At 43.8% G+C, this 23,465-nt stretch overlaps 1 long non-coding RNA gene across 2 annotated transcripts in view; it reads right to left on the bottom strand.

Annotated features, from left to right (window-relative positions):
* LOC146798980 (uncharacterized) overlaps positions 1 to 23,465 on the bottom strand; it is an 875,086-nt gene that overhangs the window by 140,926 nt on the left and 710,695 nt on the right. The window lies entirely within an intron of this gene.

The raw sequence follows: 23,465 nt of genomic DNA on the forward strand, positions 1-23,465 counted from the left end.
CCAGAAGGATGTGTCCTGTAGCTGGGAGTCTAAGTGACTAGGTTGTCACCGTTGACGTCCCCAGCCCAAGTCACCCAAATCTGCTGCCCTGACTTTAGGGCCCTCCCACAAGCAGGGTCAAGAAGGCAATTACTTTGCCTTGCTTCCGGCAGACACCTGCCAAGACCTTGCTTTCACTCCTCATATCCTTGCATCGTCATCCTTCGATGAAGACAGCTGTTCTTCCTTATTGTTACATATTTGGGACCTGGAGACACCCCCTGTTGTGATGCCTCAGACTTCTTGATCTTCTGTAGTGTATTACAATAGCCTCTCTACTCAACCCTCATTCCTCTGAGTCCCACCTGCTCAACATCTAACACCTTGTTTAGGCCGAACAGATATTTCACTCATTCATGGGTGGGCTAGGATGAGGAATTTCTCAGGGGCTGAGGGTGTACACCCTACTGTAGCATCTCTTTCCTCCTTTCCCCAGATGATGGTTCCCCGGGAAAGGGCATCCTCTATCGTTAGGTGGACCACTCAAATAAGCTCTTTCTCTTGATTTCCAGCGTTACACCCACCCCTATAAAAGTTATTTAATTTCAATTACTGGTTTAGATGGACAACCATTTGCCCAGTTTAGTTTAGCTAACCTTCCTACTGGCACATCTTCTTCGGTCACATGCTAGTTCCAAAAGTAGCATTGTTCATTACTGTGCCCACAATGAACAGTTGGCTGGCACAGGGCCCCACCATTAGGGCAACACAACTTCATATTGGCTAAATGTACCCCCTCTTTTAACATGCATTTGTTTCAAGCTAGCTCCTATGCACTTATTTCCTGGAACATTTGTGGGATGCACACTGTCAATAGGCACTACAAGATTGCTACTTTTATACGCATAAAGGAGTCATTATAGCCTTCATGCAGAAGACACACGTAGCTGCTTCAGATTGGGCACTCAGCTTCAGAAGTGCTGGCATGGGCAGGTCTTCTCCACTATCTATTCTGCTTTTGCATGATGGGCTTTTATTTGGATTCGTGCAAGGGGTCCATTCTCCATGAAATCCCCATCAATAGACCCTGAAGACAGATACATCCTAGTTGAGGACATATTTGATGGGATACCACTGGTACTGCACAGTATTTATGCCCCAAACTCTGATTAGACTGCATTTCTTGAAAGGCCGTCTGGTAGCCTGGTCAGATGAGTTCACCTCTCTTGGGTGCTGGGCGGGAATTTTAATGCTGTATTAATCATAGGTCTCACCCCCACTGCCAAATTTCCCCTCTAGTTAGTAATGCCAAAGCCCTGTCATGTTGGATTCAGTCTCTGGTAAATATCTGGTGCCAACACAACCCCAGAGACCTATACTCCTACTACACCCCTCCACACGACTTGTTTGTTCACCTTGATCGGATCCCCTGTTCAGCTCAGTTGTGCTCAAGAATTTCTTTGTCAGACTAACTAGCTAGGTCCATCTCCTACCACAGAACCTTCACAACATGCCTGATGTGGAGTTAACCCCTCCCTCTAATTCCTACATATCGTCTCCAGGGCAATGTGAGTAAGGTCCCCCATTTCTTGTTTCCCTTGCTTACTGCATTCATGATTACTTTATAGTCAATGAGCGCTCCATGGAGTCTTGTTCGATGGAATGGGGCATGTTGGAAGTGGCTATCTGGGGTCATTGCATTCATGAGCCTATGGGGTCCACAAAATAATTGAAAATGAGTTATCTAAAGCTAAGGACTCTTCTTGAGCTTTAGAAAGGCAGGTGAGTAATGACCCCAATCTTCTTGGCTCACCTCAGGTCACCCGGAATCCTGAGGCTTTCCTGGTTGAAAAACTCAGATGCGTAAATTACGCACCATATGTAGAGCACATGCATATGGAAGGTGACAAGGCTGGTGGCCTCTTGGCCTGGTTATTGACCAGAGAGAGAACCCATTCTCTGGTCACTGACCTCAGAGACTCAAGAGGGGACTTTGGTGTTTACACAACAGTAGATACTCCAGTGCTTCCAAAAATGTTGCCAGCAGCTCTATGACATTGTCCCAGGTGCCGCTCCACTCTGAATCACAGAGCTCCTTGCAGATCTCCCATTACTTCATGTTCCACCTGATGCGCGGGACATTGATGCACCTATAACACCACAAGTAGTAAAGCAGGCCATTCGTGAACTCATGGGAAGTAAGATGCCGGGAACGGATTGCCGACTGCCAGATTTCTATCATATATATTCAGATTTCTTAGCCCTTCAAGCTTGTCGAAATAAATGAAGCATTGCCAGAAGATTGCTGCCTCCCACAATCACTCACACAAGCTCTTTTCGTCCCTCTTCCTAAACAAAGGTGCCTGCCTTAAAAGCCCTCCCAATAGCCATCCTTAATTCAAATTACAAGATTCTCAGTAAGCTCCTAGCCTCCAGCATTTTATTGGTCCTTCCTCGACTGATTGGCCGGATGAAAATGTCTTTATCTCCCGCAGAAATACTTAATTGAACTATAGACTCCTCTACAGGCCTATTGAATCTATCACTCTGGCCTGGCCCTGAACTGCTTCCGTGAGCCTGGTCCTTGACGAGGCTTTTGACTCTCTTCATTGGGACTACCTTTTCGAGGTACTAAGGTGATTTGGATGTGGATCCTGCACCATCTGGCTCAAACAGCTACTACACACTCTCCCTACAAGGTGGGTGCATGTAGGAAAGCTCAATTCCCCCTCCTTCATGGTTAGCAAGGGGACTTGACAGGGTTGCCCCCTGCCCCACCCAATTTGTGTTCTGGCTGAGAGCAGTGAGCTGGCATAGGGTATCCCATTTGTGGATAAGATGCAACTCATTTTCCTATTTGCTCACAATCTCCTTATCTGTCTCAACTACCTTTGGGCAGACAATTCCAGTATTGCCAAGACCTTCAGAGACTTCGCTGCTGCCACTGGCCTGTGGGTAAATTGGCTCAAATCTTGCATTTTCCCCTTTGCCCCAAACACCCCCAATAGAATAATGGACCTTGGGGGAGGACCCCTCCATTGGGAGGGAGCTACTTTCCCCTATCTGGGGATTATGGTCAACCACTCCGACCGGATCTACTCAATGGCAACTTAACAAGAGCAATGCCTGCCCTCTTTTGGAAGACACTCTCACTTGCAAGTGTGGGTCGAATCACCTTCTCCAAGATGGTGATTTTACCCATCACCCTATCGAGAAAGTTTTTAGCAGCCTTGACAAGATTTTAGGGAGCTCATTTGGCTCACAGGCAATCATAGGGTGGCCTTAGCCAAGCTATGATAACTGATTTGTTCAGGCAGCCTAGGGGACCCCAGCAATGAAATAGGTGGCTTGGTGAAACAGATGGCTTTCCGGCCTGTCTCTTGAAGAGACATGAACGGAGGCTTGTCCAATCCACCTGAATGAGTTGAAAGTTTGTTTGGTTTCATGCGCCCATCGACTACATGATCGCTCCTATCTTCTCCAGGTCACCCCATGTCGCTACATTCGAGCTTTATATATCACTAAAGAGGTAATACCCTATGTCCCGCCTATCCCCCTCATGGGCCTCTCCGAGTCACAAGGCCCCATCTTGCAGGGCAATTTGAAACACTGGCATCATTTTAAACTTATTACTTTGGGAGACATGTGTGATGAGGGCAAGCTTCCATCCTTTGCCACTCTACAGGAACAGTTTACATTCCATTCGGGGTAAATTCTTCAAGCACCGTTCAAATCAATATACCCTCCATTGCTAGTAGTTCATTGAAAACACTGAACCAGAGACCCATATGTTTACACAATCCCTTTACACTACTGGTTCAGAATGCAGACATGTCATCTAGTTTTACAAATCCGTCCTCTCCCACACAAACATCTATTTTCATCACTTTGTGACAAATGGCAGACTGAGGAGGGAAGGGTGTTTCATGAAAAGGAACGATTGAAGCATTGGCCTCTCCCCACTTCGTTTTCTGTAATATCAAATTAATTCAATACTATTTATGCCCATGGCCTATCTCTCCCAGCTGCCATTAGCAAGTACTTCCTGCAAGCAAACGATTGTTGCCCTCGCTGTTAGGATTTTTCATTACAATTCCAAAGATGTCAAACATGACCTTGTTACATGCTCCCAATTGGAAATTATAGCTTATTAAATGTAATACGGTAACTCCGATGTTATCCTATAGGAGAGGTAGGCCTTGCACGAGTGAAAAGGGAATTTAAGAGTTTTTCACTACTAGAGCATGTTAACCCCTTTGCTGCTAGGCCTCCCCCCGTGCTAAGCCTTTTTTTTTGCTATTTGGGGTAGTTCGCGCTTAGGCCCCTGTACCTTTTTGACCACATAAGGTATCCACGCCAAATGTGCGTCCTTTCCTTCCAGCATCATGGGGATTCTAAAGATACCCAGGGTTTGTGGATTCTCCAGGAGGGGACCCAGAAAGTAGCCAAAATACAGCTAATTTGTTTTGGGGGGGGGGGAATTGGAAAAATGGGCAACAGATGAAAGCGTCTGTTTTATCCCTGCAAATTGTATCAAAAAAGAGGTGGTGGTGCTGACATTACCATCTTCCCAGCTTTCAGGGACAAGCAGACGTTTGTCAGAAAACCAAAGTTTTTAACACAGTTTTGGCATTTTTCTGGGACATAGCCTATTTTTGCGCTTTCAACCTCCTTCCAGTTAATGGTAGAAATGGGTATGAAAGCAGTAATGGATGCTGGAAAGCTATACATTTTAGAAAAGTAGACAAAAATTGAAATTCAGCAAGGGGTCATTTGTGTAGATCCTTTAAGGTTTCTTTATAGAAACTGACCGTTGAATATAGGAAAAAGTGTAAATTAGTTGAAAAAACAGCCATTTGTGTCAACGTTTTCACCTGTAACTTCTTCTAATTATGACAGCTGTTTGAAAGCAATATATCGTTACATCTGCTGGACCTTTCTGGTTGTGGGGATATATAGGACTTGTAGGTTCACCAAGAACCCGACGAACCCAGGGCCAATAACTGAGTAGCGTCTTGCAATGGTTTTTTATTAGGTACCGAGTATATAGCAATTAATTTGGGAAAATATATACATGGAAAAATCGGTATGAGAGGCACCTATGTATTTCTGAAATTGGAACAAACTATAGAGTTTAGAAACAGTAGATATTTGCACATTTCCGAAATTGTGAGTACCCATACTAGCATGAGAATTATAGGTAATTTTTCAAAATGACATCTTTTTTACACATTGTCTTTCATGTGTAAGGCAGAAATGCATTGAAAGTCAATAGGTAATAACAGTTGCTCTACAATTCTGTGTTACCCTAAGTCTCCCGATAAAAATGGTACTTCACTTGTGTGGTTAGGTCTAGTGCCTGCAACAAGAAACGGCTCAAAACGCAATGTGGAGACACTTTATTTTTACAGTGAAAACTGACCCTTTTTTTGCAAAGTGCCTAGCTGTAGAATTTGAACCCTAGCTCTGCTGGCACCTAGGGAAACCTAGCAAACCTATAAATATTTGAAAACTAGACACCCAGGGGAATCCAGAATGGGGTGACTTGACTGGCTTCCACCAGGTTCTATTACCCAGAATCCCTTGCAAACTTAAATATTTGTAAAAAAAAGACATTTTCCTCACATTTCTGTGGTGTAAAGTTCTGGAATCTGCGTGGATCCACAAAATTCTAACCACCCCGCATTTCAAAAAGTCTTCCGAGAAAAATGGTTCCTCACTTGTGTGGGTAGGCCTAGTGCCCGCGACACGAATCGGCCCAAAACGCAACGTGGACACACCACATTTTCACAGTGAAAACCGACCATATCTTTGCCAAGTGCCTAGCGGTAGATTTTGAACCCTAGCTCTGCCAACACCCAGGGAAACCTAGCAAACCTATACATTTTTGAAAACTATACACCCAGGGGAATCCAGAATGGGGTGACTTGACTGGCTTTCATCAGGTTCTGTTACCCAGAATCCCTTGCAAACCTAAAAATGTATTAAAAAAACACATTTTTCTCACATTTCTGTGGTGGAAAGTTCTGGAATCTGCGTGGACCCGCACAATTTCACACACCACGCGTTCCCCAAAGTCTTCCAAGAAAAATGATACCTCACTTGTGTGGGTAGGCCTAGTGCCCGTGACAGGAAATGGCCCAAAACGCAACATGAACACAACACATTTTCACAGAGAAAATTGACCTGTTTTTTGCAAAGTGCCTAGCTGTACATTTTCAACCCTAACTCTGCCAGCACCTAGGGAAACCTAGCAAACTTATACATTTTTGAAAACTAGACCCAGGGAAATCGAGGATGGGGTGACATGCTTGGCTCTCACCAGGTTCTGTTACCCAGAATCCCTTGTAAACCTAAAAATGTGTCCAAAAAACCACATTTCTTCACATTTCTGTGGTGGAAAGTTCTGGAATCTGCGTGGATCCACAAAATTCCACCCAACCCACGATCCCCAAAAGTCTTCCAAGAAAAATGGTACCTCACTATAACATGTATAGCTTTGCTAGGTTCCCCTAGTTGCCGGCAGAGATAGGGTTCAAAATCTAAAGCTAGCCACTTGGCAAAATACTGTCAGCTTTCGCTGTAAAATGTGGTGTGTGCATGATGCGTTTTGGACCGTGTCCTGTCACGGGTACTAGACCAACCCACACAAGTGAGGTACCATTTTTCTTGGAAAACTTTGGGGAATGCGGGGTGAGTAGAATTTGGTGGATCCTCGTAGATTCCAGAACTTTTCATCACAGAAATGTGAGGAAAATTTGGGTTTTTTTGACAAATGTTGAGGTTTGCAAAGGATTCTGGGTAACAGAACCTGGTGAGAGCCTGTCAAGTCACCCCATCCTGGATTGCCCTGGGTGTCTAGTTTTCAAAAATATATAGGTTTGCTAGGTTTTCCTAGGTGCCGGCAGAGCTAGGGTTCACAATCTACAGCTAGGCACTTTGTCAAAAAGGAGTCAGTTTTCACTGTGAAAATGTGGGGTGTCCACGTTGGGCCATTTCGTGTCTCAGGCACTAGGCCTACCCACACAAGTGAGGTACCATTTTTCTTGGAAGACTTTGGGGAATGCGGGGTGTGTGGAATTTTGCGGATCTACGCAGATTCCAGAACTTTCCACCACATAAATGTGAGGAAAATGGGCTTTTTTGTCACATTTGTAGGTTTGCAAGGGATTCTGGGTAACAGAACCTAGTGAGAGCCACACAAGTCACCCCATCCTGGATTCCCCTTAGTGCCTAGTTAAAAAAATATATAGGTTTGCTATGTTTCCCTAGGTGCCGGCTGCTCTAGGACCCAAAATCCACAGGTAGGCACATTCCGAAAAAAAGTCAGTGCCTAGTGGGTTTTCTGCCACACTGGGGAGGGGGAAAATCAGGGGCTATTGCCCCTATATGCCCCTGAGGGGGGCAGAAAGACTGTGGCTCTTCTTTTTGGGGGGTTGGGGCATTGGGATGGCCATTCTGGTCAGCCCTACCCCTGCTTATAAAAAAGCCAGCATATTCACTGGCACGTAGTGGGCTTTCTGCCCCTGTGGGGGGCAGAGCAGGGACTACTGCCCCCATCTGCCTCCTGGGAGGGACAGAAAGATGGTGGTATCTTTTTTGGGGTGGGTGGGGGCACTGGTATGTTCATTCTCGGCAGCCCCCACCCCGAACTTTGGAGATAAATAAATCCCTGGTAGCTAGTGGGATTTTTGCCCCTGGGGGTGGAGATTAGGTGCTATTGCCCCATCTGCCTCCCAGGGGGCTGCAGAAAGACTGTAGCATTTTTTATTTGGGTGGGGTCATTGATATGCCCATTCTGTGCAGCCCCCAGCTCTACCTAAATCAAACAAATATCCCTGGCGCTTAGTGGGCTTTCTGCCCCCCCCCAGGGCGGGAGATCAGGGGCTAATGCCCCCATCTGCCTCCTGGGGGGGCAGAACATCTTTTTTTCTTCTTTGGGGGTAGGCTGGGGACATTTGCATGCCCACTCTGGGCAGCCCCCACCCCGGGCCTAAAAAATAAGAATCCCTGGCATCTAGGGTGCCTTCTGTTCCCCCAGGGGGAATTTTGGGGGGGTTGGGGGCATTGGCATGGCCATCTTGGGCGACCCCCACCCCTAAAATAATCGAGGGAAAAAAAATGGTATCTAGTGGGCTTTCTGCCCCCCTGGGGGCTACTGTCCTGTGGGGGGGGGCAGAAAGACTGTACCTTTGCAGCGGGGTGGTGGGGGCATTGGCATCCCATATTGGGCAGCCCCCACCACTATTTATAATTGTTTTTAAATCCCTGTTATCTAGTGGCCTTTCAGATTGGGGGCTTCTGCCCCCATATGTCCCCCAGGGGGGGCAGAAAGACTGTACCTTTGCGGCGGGAGCATTGGCATGCCCATAATTGGGCAGCTCCCATGCCTAATTATAATTTAAAAAAAAATCCCTGGTATCTAGTGGGCTTTCTGCCGCCCAGGGGGGCAGATTGGGGGCTACTGCCCCATCTGCCCCCCACGGGGGGCTAAAAGACTGTGATTTTGTGGCCGAGGTGGGGGCGTGGGCAGCCCCCACCCCCTAATTAAAATGTAAACAAAAATCCCTGGTATCTTGGGGCTTTCAGCCCCCCGGGGGGGCAGATTGGGGGCTACTGCCCATCTGCCCCCCAGGGGGGCAGAAAGACTAAATTTGCCCAAATTCATATGTGGGAGCAAAGGCCCTTGCCCAAGGGGCCGCTCTCCCCGGTGCCTAGTGGGTGGATTCCTGCTTGGGGATCACCCTCCTGGGGTGATGGAGGGGTACCATTGGAAAGGGGAGATTCTCCCCTTTCCAACACTACCTCTCCTGCACGTAGTAAGGGAACTGAAATTAGCCTGTTGGCTCATTTCAGTTTCGGTTTCAGCGAAATGACGTCAGCGCGTCTTGCGCGCTGATCGTCATTTCAGGGAAACCGGGGGGGGGAGGGGGGCCTCGGGAGCTGGGGAAGCTCTTCCCTATCTCCCGAGGCTCTTGGGGGGTGAAGGGAATCTCTCTGGTGCCTACACCAGAGGGATTCCCAAGGCCATGGCGTCGGACGTGCTGGAGCCATCCAATGCACATGAGCACTGATGCGTCGGACGGCTCCTGCGCATCCGTCGCATTGAAGGGGTTAAACCTAAAACCTAATGTCTTATTGTTTAGGGCCTACCGAAGGGGTGACATATTTATTAAAAAGGAAGGTTTAGGCCTGGGAAAATGTTTTTGCCAGGATGACATGGCTGTTAAAAAACTGCACATCCCGGCTGCGATGGCGGACCTGAGACATGCTTAAAGGGCTACTAAAGTGGGTGGTACAATTAGTGCTGCAAGCCCACTAATAGCATTTAATTTACAGTCCCTGGGTATATGTAGTGCCAAATTACTAGGAACTTACAAGTAAATTAAACATGCCAATTGGGGATAAGCACATGCTACCATGTTTTAAGGAGGCAGCACATGCACTTTAGTACTGGTTAGCAGTGGTAAGTGTGCAGAGTCCTAAGGCCAGCAAAACCGAGGTCAGCAAAAAAATAGAGAAGGAAGGGAAAACGTTTATTGCCTTACTATTGTTGTATCACTGAATATCACAAATTCTAAAAATAATCCTCCCACGTTGGCCCAGTTTATCAAAAAGTTGGACAAGGATACTGCTGTAGAGTGCCAGACGCTAGTTTGCTGTGAGAGTTTCACTTTAGCGATAAGCCTTTTCTTCACTGTACCGCCTTGGTCTGTCTGGTGTATTTTTATCATGTGTAGTAGGTTCAATCTGTAAGTACCCCTAACCTGATCTCACAAATATTGTCTCTTTCCCCATGTCATGTAAGTTATATGTATGATGCATGTAGGTGGAAGTGCTAAAGAGGAATTGGTGGAGGGTAAATGGAGAGTGATGGACAAGGAGAGGTATTGATGTGAATGTTTACAATTTGTAAAGCTGAAATATTGAATTGTAACTTTATACATTTTCTGTGTTGTTTATATCTGTCTAAAGGATAGCGCCTTATGTTATTGAAATGCAGAAAGTGTTTAAATGAACAAAACGCAATGCGTTTTAATTTAAATGCTTGGATAACTGATTCCTACCTAATAGCAAAATAGGTTTAAATATTACATCATCATCTTTTTATGAAGAGAACCACATGGACTGTGTGGGGATCTATTCAGAAGGCCTTCTCAGTTGTAAGTATTGAAGAAGGATCATCAGAGTAGCTCACTGTGAACACGTATGCCCCAAAGGAAACTAGTCCCTTTCATTCTTCCTTTTAGTTTTAGAAGTGTTGCCATTTAAGAATAATAAGCCAAAAAATCCAATCTGGACACTTACCTATTCTCTGGAAAATGTTATTAAAAGAAGGATGTGAGTGATAAATGTTTAAAAGAAAAAAGCTTTTACAGAGAACTGTAAAGTGGATTGTTTATCCTGGAAGCTTCTAGGAGCAAACATTTCAACTCAAGGAACTCTGATACAATCTTTCATGCACTAAAACCTTTGTTTTTATTGTTTGCATGTAAGACTATAAAACATGTTTCCAAGAAATTAAATACAAAGAACATGGATTCCTAAAACAAGGCTTTATTCATTCTTGGTTGAAGATTATATAAACGGATATGGTGATAATTGCATCCTAGAAACTTCGTTTATTTTATCAAGTTGCTTCTTGAAGGCTCGGGATGAATGTAAACCTAAAGCACAAAAAGATTTCCTCTAACGCGCGCCAACACTTTTTGGGCAGAAATTAGGTATCTCTTTAACTTTTAGCAGAACATATACTTTTCACTTAGTTTAATTACAGTAGCCTCAACGATTTAAAATGTCAAAACCGTTTAGTTAAGTACATTTACATATAAATAACGATTGTAGCCTTCAACAGATCTTCCTCTTATCATTCTTTATAAATCGGAAAGGTTGAGTCATAAAGAAGTAATATAAAAGAAGTAAAGGAGAAGGCAATTGGAACTGAGCACAGATGGAGCACTAAAAATAAAAAATCACAAGGGACTCATACCCGTCTCCATATACCCCCTTGTTAGCGAATGCAGACTTTATGATTGGGGTACACAGGGGGAAGTTCAAGAGCTAAGAACAAGGAAGAAGTATTAGATTGGGAAACTTGTATGACAATGGGGTGTATAAAATCTTTGATACCCGTCCATGGGAGTCTGTGGTCCTCGAATATGAGAGGTATCGCTTTATGCAGCTGATGCACTTAGCATCACTACCAGTGATCAAAACAAGCATTTACAATGCAATGGTCTCGGCATTGGTAAAGTTAGAGCTATTGGCATTGCTCATGACATTATTTTTGTTTATGTTTTTGTTTGTTAAAACATTTAAAGAAACGGCATTGTTATTTACAATGCCGTTGTATACCTCTGCTCTGCTGTAATAATGGAGGCAACAATAGTAAAAATTTAAAATAAAGATATTATTGAACAAAAAAGCTTATTTTGTGTATTTTGGGGAGGGAGGAGAGTGATTGGTTGGAAGCCCTACCTCCTCAAAGGCCTCCTCTCTCACACGGTCAAAAAATGATCGAGGTTGGCAGGTCAGACATGCAAACATTTTTGAACCGCCAAGTGGAAAATCAGCGAACGAAAATTGTCTCAATGTAATATCCTCGTTAGCTTGCTCTGCATGTGGGGTGATTTTAAGCTGAACAAAACAACAAAAACGTTAGTGGGATTAAATCACCGGGAGTGTCCTGATCAAATCGGGAGTGTTGACGGGTGAATTATGGATGTTGCAGTCTTGACGTGCAGACACTTACAGGTGGAAAGTTCAGAGCTGGGGACAGGGTCCATGGTGACATGGAGTGAGCAAACATCCATTCTGAACTTCAGTGACCCCTGGGGGTCTGACGCAGCAGGACGCGTCCCTGATGTCTGTGCACGCGCAGACACCTCGGTACAAAGACAAAACACAGCAGAGAAGACATACTCCGCAAGACGTGCATTGGTCTGCAATGCAAAAGAATGCGTCACGGCTGGATTTGATGTGTGATTCTGTCTCAGAACCCAAGTTAATACCTCTTTCGTTGGCTTTGAAGATGTGCAACTGGGCTTCCAAAAATGGAGCTAAACAAGCTATACGTTTAACAAATCATGAAATCAAACCAGATGCCCTCAGCCTTGAAAGCATGGTGGTGTTTACAACTATGAAAAATACACAAATATATCCTCCATACAAAGCGCTGATGTTGAATTAAACAAACAGTACTAACTCTGAAACGCTGCTAAGAGATGCAGCTACATACACACAGCAGTTTTGTGTGAAACCTATTCCCCGAGTTCGTTGCATCTAAGAGGTTCCGGCTCACAGAGAACGCTTGTTTTCTGACCGAAAATGTTAAAGAAAATAAAATGGCCAAGTCTGGCTCTGGCCCAGAATCTTAGAGGGTGGGGGCGGGGTATGCTCCTTCCAGGGCTGGAGTGGATGGAGAGGAGGGGCGTCTAGGCGCTCCCTGCACCTCCGTGGTCTGGGGTAGAGGAGGATGGGGGACATGTAGGCGGGCCCTACACCTCCCAGAGCTGGTGCAGAATGGAGCCAGTCACAGCTGAGTGCACACCTCACCGGGCCAGTAGAGAGGGAGGGGACAGCCACCCGAGGAAGGGCAGAAGAGACAGCCAGTGCTAGGCACCCACCTCAGAAGGCCGGCGGAGAGGTAGAGCTGACATGGTTCCAAGTTGGCTCCATGCCATGTGTGGCAATTTCAGTCGGTCTTGGATTTGTTCGAGCAGCACTCTGCGTTCTGTTTTTGACGCCTTTTTTACTATAGTTAAAGCAAATCTCCCCATCCCAAGTTGCAAAAGTAATTAGCGTTCTGTTTTTGACGCCTTATTTACTATATTTAAAGCAAATCTCCCCCTCACAAGATGCAATATTAAGTTGCATAAAAAGCCAAGGCTGATTGAAGGTGGCATCGAGGCACTTGCCAGCTATTCGGGGCAGTGGAGGCTGGGTCTGCACTTCAAAGGACTGGTGGAGAGAGAGGGGGAGGGGTGAGATAGAATATGCACCTCTAGGGTTGTTGGCGAGGGGGACGGACGGCACCTAGGACAGGCCCTGCAGATCACATGTCTTGAGGTGGGCCAAGTCCCGGAGTGTCGTGCAGACATGGCGGGCGGCACCTCGGGGGCTGGGCGTGATGTGTAGGGGGATGGAGGGAGGTTGGGGCGGAGGCATGCCACAGAGCCAGGATCTTAGTCAGGGTGGGGTCTCCTCTCCCACTTAGACTGCGGTGAGAGACATTCTTTTCCAATGAGAAAAAAAATAAACATTGAGCGGTTGAGTGAAAAGGAGGGAGTGACCCTATTTAGAAGGGAAGGGAGTGTTCGCCGTGTGCTCAGTCCGGTGCATGGCGATCATTCCTCAACTTGGAGACTCCGAATTCAAGCGAAGAATAGATTACAATTACCTACAAACCACGAGTTTGCACTACAAAGCACAAACACCGACACACACAACCACGGGGTGGATCGATGCCGCCGCTGAGGAGGGGCAGAGGGGTGGGGCAGGCAGGGAGGGCGCCAGAGCGGGACTGAGCTGAGGTTGCCAGGGAGAGGGGGAGGGAATCTGAAGAGCGGATGCAGTGTCGAAGTAGGAAGGAAGGAAGTAGGAAGGCACTACTGTGGTGTAGACTCCTGCTAGGACTACAAACCGCATGCTCCTCCCTGCCCCCGATACCGCAGGAAGCCCTGTGCTCCACTAATATCGCACTGATGCTAGTCCCACAGCCTGCAAGTGTCAAGTAGCATTTTGTCCTCAGGTACAATCCTATAGTGGCAGAGGTCACGTGATCTACCACAGCACAAAGGGAAAGCAAAGATCACTGGCAGTGGCCAGCGACAGAATATCCATCCACTCCCTCACCTCACCAAGACTTTCCAGGCAAAACATCTGCCAACAGCAGCACCGGGCATAAGGACTTTGACCAAGCAAGATGCCGTGCAGAAGAAAGAAACAGCCCGGAACTGACCGCCAAGCCGAGGGCACCGGAAGACACCACCGCCTTTCTCCGAGGCACAGCAGAAAATGCCTCAGAGAAAGGGAGTGTCCTTTTCGGATTCGGGGGCGTGTTTTGCTGGTGTCTCCTCCCTGAGACTTTTTGCAAAAAACACGCCCCCCGATCCGAAAAGGACGGGGCTTCAACGGAGTGACTGGACCTCTTCTCCAGTGGCTGGCCAGCATTTAAGAGGCCAGCCAATGGAGAACAGGAGAGAAGAGGGGCGGGTGCAAGCCCCTCTTCTCAAAGTCACTCAAACTCATTAAATCTCGGAGCGAGACTGCGCAAGCCGAGACCTAAAAAGGGGGTAGTGAGGAATCTCATCCCATGTGAAAAGTTCTTGAAACAGCCACAAGAGGGTGTATCTCTAGCTTTTACTCAACTCCGGCTCAATACACACCAAATTCCTGTTTTATTGTCAGTGGGAAATAAGCTGGAGATTATTATGGATTCGAAACAGTGGGACGGGGTAACAATCAGAGTGAATCGCCTTGCAAGGCATGCTCAAGGGACAGAAATGTTCCGCTCTATAACATTTTATGTAGGGGGCACTATTGGCCAGCATGGCTGGCTGTGATGGATTAGGAGATACTGGAAGCTATATGCCGAATCACCGATTGTGAATTTCATGGATGTCCTGAAGTGGTCCTACATGCCATTCCCTCAAACTGAATATTTACCTTACATTCTCATAAGGGGAAGATGGTCTGATTCCTTCTTTTGAGGGCTAAGAAGATGAGCTCTACGGGTAAACACTTGGTTCAGATAAAAGTGATTGCAGAGGCTCTGGTAACTCTTGAGTTTCGAGAATTTTGTCGTACCAGGCACCCATATCTAGAACTTAACTTCTGGGAAAACTGGGGTATGGTGCTTACCTAACTCAGTGAGGATTATAGAGGGCTTACCTGCCCAAAAAGACTAAGGGTGGTGGGCTGTTTAGAAAAGGACATGTATGCGACTTGAAAGGTGACATAAATGAGCCTAGATGGGGGGTGGCAGCTGCTATTTATTCTTATTGGCTCTGGATTGAGAATAAAGAGGACCATGTGATAGGAAGACATTTAGGACTGAGATAGAGAATTTTAGGGAGTTCGGGGAGGGAAGAGTATGGATTTTGGTTGCAATGACCGTCTGGCATTTTTGCAGTTTTTTAATAAAAAGGATTGCAACCTAAAAATTTCGAGATGTAGTAACATGTAGCAAAGTAATCCAATCCAAAAGCATTAAACAATAAACAAATGAAAAATAATTCAAGTACATTATACTCATTGAAATCCATCAAACATTGGTGAAAATGCATGGATTGGGGTGAGGGGTCAGATTTACTATTCTAACTCGAACAAAAATGGGAAATTACATACATGATGGGCAGGGGTTGGAGAATATTTACTATTTTAGATCTAAGCTAACAAACATTAGGGAAAGTGTATACATTGAGTGGGTTCAGTTTTACTATTCTAACTCCACTCAAACAAACATTGTGGTAAGTGTATATTAGGGGAGGGCAAGGAGCAAATTAACTATGTTTACTCCAGCCTGACAATTATGAGGAAACTGCACACATTGGAGGGGGAACAGATTTGCTATTCCAACTCCAATCTAACAAACTGTAGGGAAAGTGAATACATTGAGTGGGTTCAGATTTCCTATTTTAACTCCAGTGCAAAAACATTGTTGTAAGTGTATATCTGGAGAGGGCGTGGAGCATATTTACTATTTTAACTAAAGTCTGAAAAATAATGGGGATCATTCACACATTTTGGGTGGGTCAGATTTGCTATTCTAGCTCCAGTTTGACAAACATTGTGTAAAGTTCATATATTCAGGAGGGGCAGATTCATCACACCCAAATACTGTAAGTACCCATTAAAATAATCTCAGCGTTTGAACACAAAACTTAAAAAAAAACTAAACTTCAATCGAAAATCTTAAAATTAGAATCAATCATCACTGTTATGTTGAAAAAATTAGCAAATTTATCATTTTTGAAAATCAATAAATAGTCAAATAAATAATTTCTCCTATACACAGTATTCCTCAAAACATCACATATAACACACCTAAAAGAAAAGCAGTAAAATCTATTGTGATACTAAAAAATATATATTTCTGAACCAATTTTTATTTTTTACATATTTCACTTTTAAATAAAATATATTTCAGTTACAATTAACATAATTTGAAGGAGCCAAGATGGCAGCATAGATGGATGCAGAGACCCGTTGCTCGATGCCGCAGCCCCTGAGTGTCCAGTCTGCCTGTGTTGCTGGGAGCCTTGTGAGGCAACAATCTGACCCTTTCTGGACCTAGTGGGATTGGAGCCATGCTGGGACACCCAGAAGCTAGCTGTGAATATTAACTCTACTGGACCCTGTCTCTGATCGCGAGGAAGTGATAAAAGATGGCAGACGGGGCCCAGAGTGAACAGAAGTGGTGGAGCATACAGGTAGCGGCAGCAGCAGCAAGACAACTGAGGTGAGTATGAGCGCTCTCTATCTCCCCCTAACCTAAGAAGGGGGCTACATGGGGCAGCTGACCCTAAATCACAGCCTTTAGTGGTGGCATCAGCCTAGCCCAGATTGCTGCTTCATGGAGGGTTTCCACCAGTGTGTAAACCTGAAACCCGGGGACCCCAAGATGGAGACCCAGCATGAGTTGGGGCTAGGGATTATGGGGGACACCACTTCTGTTATAAAGCAGAAAGTAAGCAGATCCTAGTTGAACCTCTGTGACCCCCCTCACAGAACTGAGTAGTGTTGGGGGCTAAGTAAGAGGCAGCCGGGGACAGACAGCAAGCCCTGGAAGGCAAGTGCTACTTGGTGAGTGGACTGGCTGCCATGCCCTTCCTCTAGAGTGACTACAAGAGACTCTTGATGTTGGGACCCAGCCACTGGCCATAGGCACCTAAGATAGGTGGATGCTCAGCTTGGGAACCAACACACACGGTGGGCTAAAACAGTGCCAAGTTGATCCCACCCTCATAGGCCTGCTCTCCACCTGTGCCCAGAATGGGAATGGTCTGGGAACTACGAAGTGCTATGAGAGCTTGTGAGAGGGCTCTCAATACTCTTAGTTCCCTTGTCTCTGACAGGAAAACAAAAAGCACCTCAGCATCATGCTCCCTTATGCAGACCATGTGCCACTTAGACCAAGTGGTGTGGACTGTGGAGGTTCTGTGGTGGACTCACTACACTTTGTTGTAAACTAGACTCTAATCCTTATCCCCAACAGCTGTGATGACCCTGGTAAGGGCAAAGAAAGAGAACAGTCACAACAACATATGGGCGAAGAATCCTCAAGCAAATTATGAGAAGAGCCATAAGGTCAGGCAGGACCTCACATATTTCAACAAGAATAAAATGGAGGACACAGTCACACAACTGTACCTGAAATCACTCTTCGCTGACCTCAGAGAAGATCTTGAGGGGGGCTGCATGTGGATATCAACAGAGAGCTCTTAGACTTCAAATAAAATGTCAATTAACTTGGGGAGTGTCTTTTCTCATTGAAAGAGAATAAGGATGTGAGGGAAGAGGAGTACGAGTGTATTCACCAAGAGTTACCACTGCTACAGGACAAAAATGTATAACTACACGGTCACATAGAAGACATAGAAAATAGGTCCAGCCTCAACAATGTCAAACTTCGGGGATTGCCTTTGTCCACTCTTGCCTGGAGGACTTTGTTCTCACTCTCCTTAGGGATCTATTGGGCTCTGATGCCCCTGAGCATAACAAGCTAGACAGAACACACCGGGTGGGTCCACCACGGGGCTGTGGCAAACTCCTACCAATTAATACAGTATGAGAAAAGGAATACTAACAATATTCTTACAAATTGTCATTTTAACATTTAAATTATAAAGTGCAGGATTATATAAGAGCAATCAATCGACTGTCATTAATAATCAAAAGATATTGATAGAATGAAAACAGTATGAAACATTTAAATACAGTGGACGTCTTCTCAGTTAATATTACAGAACTAATTTATAAAGTGCCACGTGCGAAGTCCAGACGAACACACTAGACATATAGGCTAGAAGATGTTCTCGCAAAAGTATAAATCTTATAAAGTAATAGCAAGGCAAATTTTTAAGAATCGAACACACTCCAATTTTTATCATATTTTTTGAGAGCCCCTGATCTAAGAGAGTACTTTCTTTCCCTACCCTGGATTTGAAGTAGTTTTGACTTCCATGCCTGGAAGGATGGAACGAGATCTGTTTTCCAGGACTGTAATATGAGGGATTTAGCTATTAAAGAAGCTATAAAGAGGGACTCATCATATTGGGTGTGGATAGGAGAGCAGCCTAGAAGGGGAATAAGGTCATCAAATACAATATTAGTTTTAAGAATAATTGAAAGATATTTTTCTATTTCCTTCCATAAATCCTGGATTTTTGGGCACTCCCAGACAATGTGTTTCCAAGTGCCTTTTTCATCGCATCGGAAGCATTTGTTGGCTACTTGGGGGAAAATATTATGTAAGAAGGACGGGGTTCTATATATTAACCATTTGTTGAAAAATTGCATACGTTTAAAATTTGCTCTGCGAAAAATGGTTTTATTGAATTTATTTATTTTGTCCCATACCTGATGATTGATTGTAATATCTTCCCTCTTTTTCCATCTTTCAGTAAACTTGCTGTAAGGGTCCTGGACCTTGCTTTCTTTTAAAATTTTAACCCAGATACTCATTTTCTTTTGAAAATAGTGGAAATATTTTCTTTATTGAATAAATTTGCTATATTGAGTTCTCTGAGTTTTAGATTTATTCTAATAAAGGACCAGTTCAGCATTAAGTGCGAATGAGTTAACTGGCTGTGGATTTCGTCCCAAGATTTCCATCTATTTCCCAGGAGGAAATCTTCAATTTTCTCAAAACCATTCTCCTTCCAAAGAGTTAATATGTTTTGGTCCAAACAGCAAGCATCTCCCAAGCTAAGATTTATTAAACTTGTCTTATTGCTAAAAATGGGCAAGTCATAAAATTTAAAAAACTGCGTCTTCACCTTGAAGATCCACTGAAGGGATTTATAGCGAACATTTTTGGGATCTTTCGTGGCTCTAACCGGATCGTAGATTTTCAATTCAAGCAACATCCTTTTCATAAAAAAATTATCTGTGTCAAGAGAGTCTAAAAATAAAAACCTGTGACTATAATGTGCAAAAGATGCGAAATAGTATTCTCTGAAATTTGGGAGGGACAGTCCTCCTTGTGCAGATGATAAATATAAAGTGCTCAGTGCTAGTCTGGGAGATTTTTTTGCCCATAGAAAAGAGGAGATCAAAGCTTCTATTTTTTTAAAATAAGAGGGCTGGATTGCGCAGGGAATTGCGCTAAAAAGGAAATTGAAAAGGGGTAACACCGACATTCGAATTAGCGATGCCCGCCCCAAAAGAGACAGGGGAAGTAAATTCCAGCGGTCTAAAAGTAAGCCCACCTTGTTTAATAAAGGTACAAAATTAAGTGAAAAAAGATCATCTGGGCTATCGGATATGAGTATTCCAAGATATCTCTTTGGATCCGTATTATATATCTTCCTGAACTCAGGAGCTAAGGTGTCTGTAGTGCAGTTAAGTAGAATAATTTCCGTTTTGTTTACATTAACTTTATAGCGCCCTAGCTTTTGAAAATCAGCAAAGATTTTTAGAATCTTGAATTGGCTTGAGGGTTTAGAGTCAATAAAAAGGGCAATATCATCCGCATATAATTTTATATTTGTCATGCCTAGAATTGGGGCAGTGTCGGCTTTAATATTCCTGATTGCGATCGCTAGAGGTTCAATAAATAGTGCAAATAGAATTGGCGACAAGGGGCATCCTTGTCGCGTACCTCTAGTAACCGCACAGGACCCAATATTGGTGTTATTGATGATAATTTGTGCCCTAGAATTCATATACAGATTTTGTAAAATACAAATAAAAACATTCGGGAAATTAAAACTACTCAGAATTGCAAACAGACAATCCCAAGACACTAAATCGAAGGCTTTATCCGCATCCAGAAACCAAATTTGAGCCTCCACCTTATTCGTATTAAAATAATCTAGTGCCTCCAATAAAAATGTAGTGTTGGAATTGAGATGTCTGCCTGCAATAAAACCGCACTGGTCATGAGCTACCAGAGATCCTACAATTTTATTTAATCGATTTGCTAAAAGTTTTGTAAAAACTTTGTAGTCTGTATTTAAAAGGCTAATCGGTCTATATGAGTTTGTATTTTCCTTATCTTTTCCCATTTTTAAAATGCTGACCACCACCGCTATATGGAAGGAGTCCGGTGGGGGGCTCCCTTGAAGTAGATTATTAATTAGTTAAAAAAATTCCTTAAGTAATATTCCCCCAAATGTTTTTAAAAATTCAATGGGGAGGCCATCCTCGCCGTTAGCCTTGCAATTGGGGAAGGACTCTATCACTTCATCTAATTCTAATGATGTAAAATCCTGAGTAAGGTAATTCTTACCCTCAGCATCTATTTTAGGTATTTCAAGTGTCTGTAAAAATTTCGTGATCGAGTCAGGTGTAGTCCCCTCAGTTGCTTGATATATCCCCTCATAGTGTTTTAAAAACAACTCACCGATGGAAGTGGTGGTCTTAACTTGTGTTTTAGTAATAGGGTCTATTAGCTGATCTATTCTATTACGCACCTGCTTTTCTTTAGATTGCCAGGCCAACAGCTTTCCTGTGTATTCACTCTCCTGATAGATCTTTTGCATTTGTGAATTACTGTTAATCTCACCTAAGTCGTAATAAAAATCCTTTATCCTGCGCTTCGCCTCATGGAGTTTATGTCCAGAAGCCATAGATCTGACCCTATAATGCTCTTGGGTTGCCTGCGAGAGTTCAGATTGGAGTTTAGTTTTCTTCTCCCTTCTTGCCTTGAGTTTAGGAATTTCTTTAGATGTAATAATTCCACGTAGAGTGGCTTTAAATGCATCCCAGATTATGTTTACTGGGGCTGTACCTCTATTCTGAGTAAAAAATTGCTCTATTTTTTCGTTAATATCCGTACACCATTGTTGGTCATGAAGGTTAAGTTTGTTAAAAAACCATCTACTTGGAGAACTTACTTCATAGTTCCCCAAAGTGACCTCCATGCAGAGAGCTGCATGGTCTGAGAAAGCATTGGGTAGGTAGGCATAGTTATATAATTCTAGGTCATGAGATGAAAGAAAAAAATCTAACCTTGACACAGAATTATATTTTGCTGAGTGGCATGTATACTCGCGCTTGGTGGGATTTAAGTTACGACAACAATCAGTAAGATCTAAGTCAGTTTTACAACTTTGGATAGCTAAGGCAAGTTGAGGTTTATTCTGTCGGCGGTCTTTCTTGGAGGAGTCTAATCGAGGGTCTTGTAATAAGTTGAAATCACCCCCCCAAATTATTGGCCCAGAAAGATCGGTTAATGCCTGCTTAACCTGTAAAATAGCTTGAGGGTCATCCAAAATTGGTGCATAGATTGTGGAGAGGATGACATTAAGGTTATTTAATTTACCGTGTGCGACAGCCCATCTACCTCTGGGGTCTATGCATGTCCCTTCAAGATAAAAACCTACATGTCTCCCTATTAAGATAGAAACTCCTCTCTGGGCCATCCCAGCAGGAACAGATATATTATAGCCGGCCCAGCTTTTGAAGAGTTTAGCTGACTCTGTCTGATCTTTATGGTGAGTTTCTTGGAGATGGATTACGTCTGGTACAAGGTTTTTCAACCAGCACTCAATAGCGTTCCTTTTACGAACGTTATTCAGACCATTAACATTTAAAGTAATAAATTTCACCATGTTGTTTGAAATTCAAGACATTGGATGTAGCCTTCCGCCGGAATGCAGATGAGCAAATACGCAAAAGTGCAAGTGTACAAACAACAGCAGCAGCATATAAAATACAAATGTGCAAGTACGAAATTGTGCAAATGTGCAAATGTACAAACAGCAACAGCAGTAAGTAATACATTTCTCCATGTTGTTTGAGATTCAAGACATTGGATGTAACCTTCCGCATGGATGCAAATGTGCAAATACGCAAAAGTGCAAATGTACAAACGACAGGAGCAGCATATAAATTTGATGTAGCCCTCAGCAAAAAATACAAATGTGCAGGTACGCAATTGTGCAAATGTGCAAATGTACAAACAGCAGCAGGAGTAAGATTGGCTGGCCGATAATCTATATACATATAACAATAAAGAACAATACATAAAGAATCTAAGTTTCAATGTGCAAATATGCAAAAAAGGCGGCAGAAGTGTAAGATAATGTTATTTGAAGAAACATACCATTCATTATGGAGACAACGTATTGTAAAAGCTTGACTAACATAGACTCTATAGATATATAATATCATCAGCCAAAAGAAGAAAATTTTACACCACTGTCTGTGCAGGTATGCAGATGAGCAGCAAAATGGTGGAAATAGCAACATGGACCTGAGGGTCTCGATTCCTTCTTAGTTCAAAATGGGGAGGCATACTTATGAGGTCTTGTCGTCTAAACATGATCCAAATGGACAGAAATACCAAAAAAAGATTTCGTAGAATAACCTTACTCATACCGTAATCATTAAAATGTAAAAAAAACATATTGCCTTAGAACTCTCATTTTTCCCCCTTTGCGACACCCCCCTTCACCCCCCTTCCCTCCCCCCTTGAGTGGACGGAGACCCCAGTGTCCCACTTCCGTCCAGCTCTGTTGTTTCTTCTTTTTGGATGCCATCACATATTCATCGAATGACCGCCCTAAGATGATAGTAACTTCAGAAGGATTCAGCAACTTATTTAATTATCCTCCAAGGCCGTCGTGGAATGTCTGAGCTTCATCTAGGACCGAGAATATAATTTTTTTTCCTTTAGCCAGGACTTTGAGTTTTGACTGCTGCACTATCATGGCTTGGGCCCCCTTGCTCTTAAAGGAGTTGATGAGCTTCACAAAGTCTCTACGTCTGTGAGCAGATGCTACCGACATATCACCAAAGATTCGAAAGTTATTCGCCCCCTCCACATTGAAAGTTCTTTTAGAAAATGCGGTATTTAGAATTTTTTCTTTCACCCTAAAGTCTGAGAAATTAAGCAGAATAGTGCGGGGGTACTTCAAATTATTAGGTTTATGTGCAGGGACTCTGTGCGCCCTTGTAATAGTCAGGTCACCTTGCAGCTCAGGTATAGCTTTTTTCAGTAGAGAATCTGTCCACTTTACTACATCCTTATCTTCAAGGCCCTCTGGTATCCCTACAAGACGTAAATTAGATCTCCTATTATAATTCTCAAGGTCCTGAAGTTTTTCCTCTAAGTGGGATTTCTCTCTATTTGCCTCCGCAAGATTTTTCTGAATTGTAATAAAAGAGTCCTCTAGAGACGATATCCGCACTTCGGCTTCAGAGACCCTCAAGGGAATGTTGCCAAGGCACTCTTCCATCTTCGTAAGCCTACTGTGTAGGAGTGAAATTTCCTGTGCCTGAGAGGATTTAAATTCTCTTAATTCCTGAAGGATAGT

This window comes from Triturus cristatus, chromosome 9 (assembly GCF_964204655.1).
Source record: "Triturus cristatus chromosome 9, aTriCri1.1, whole genome shotgun sequence".
Taxonomy (NCBI): domain Eukaryota; kingdom Metazoa; phylum Chordata; class Amphibia; order Caudata; family Salamandridae; genus Triturus; species Triturus cristatus.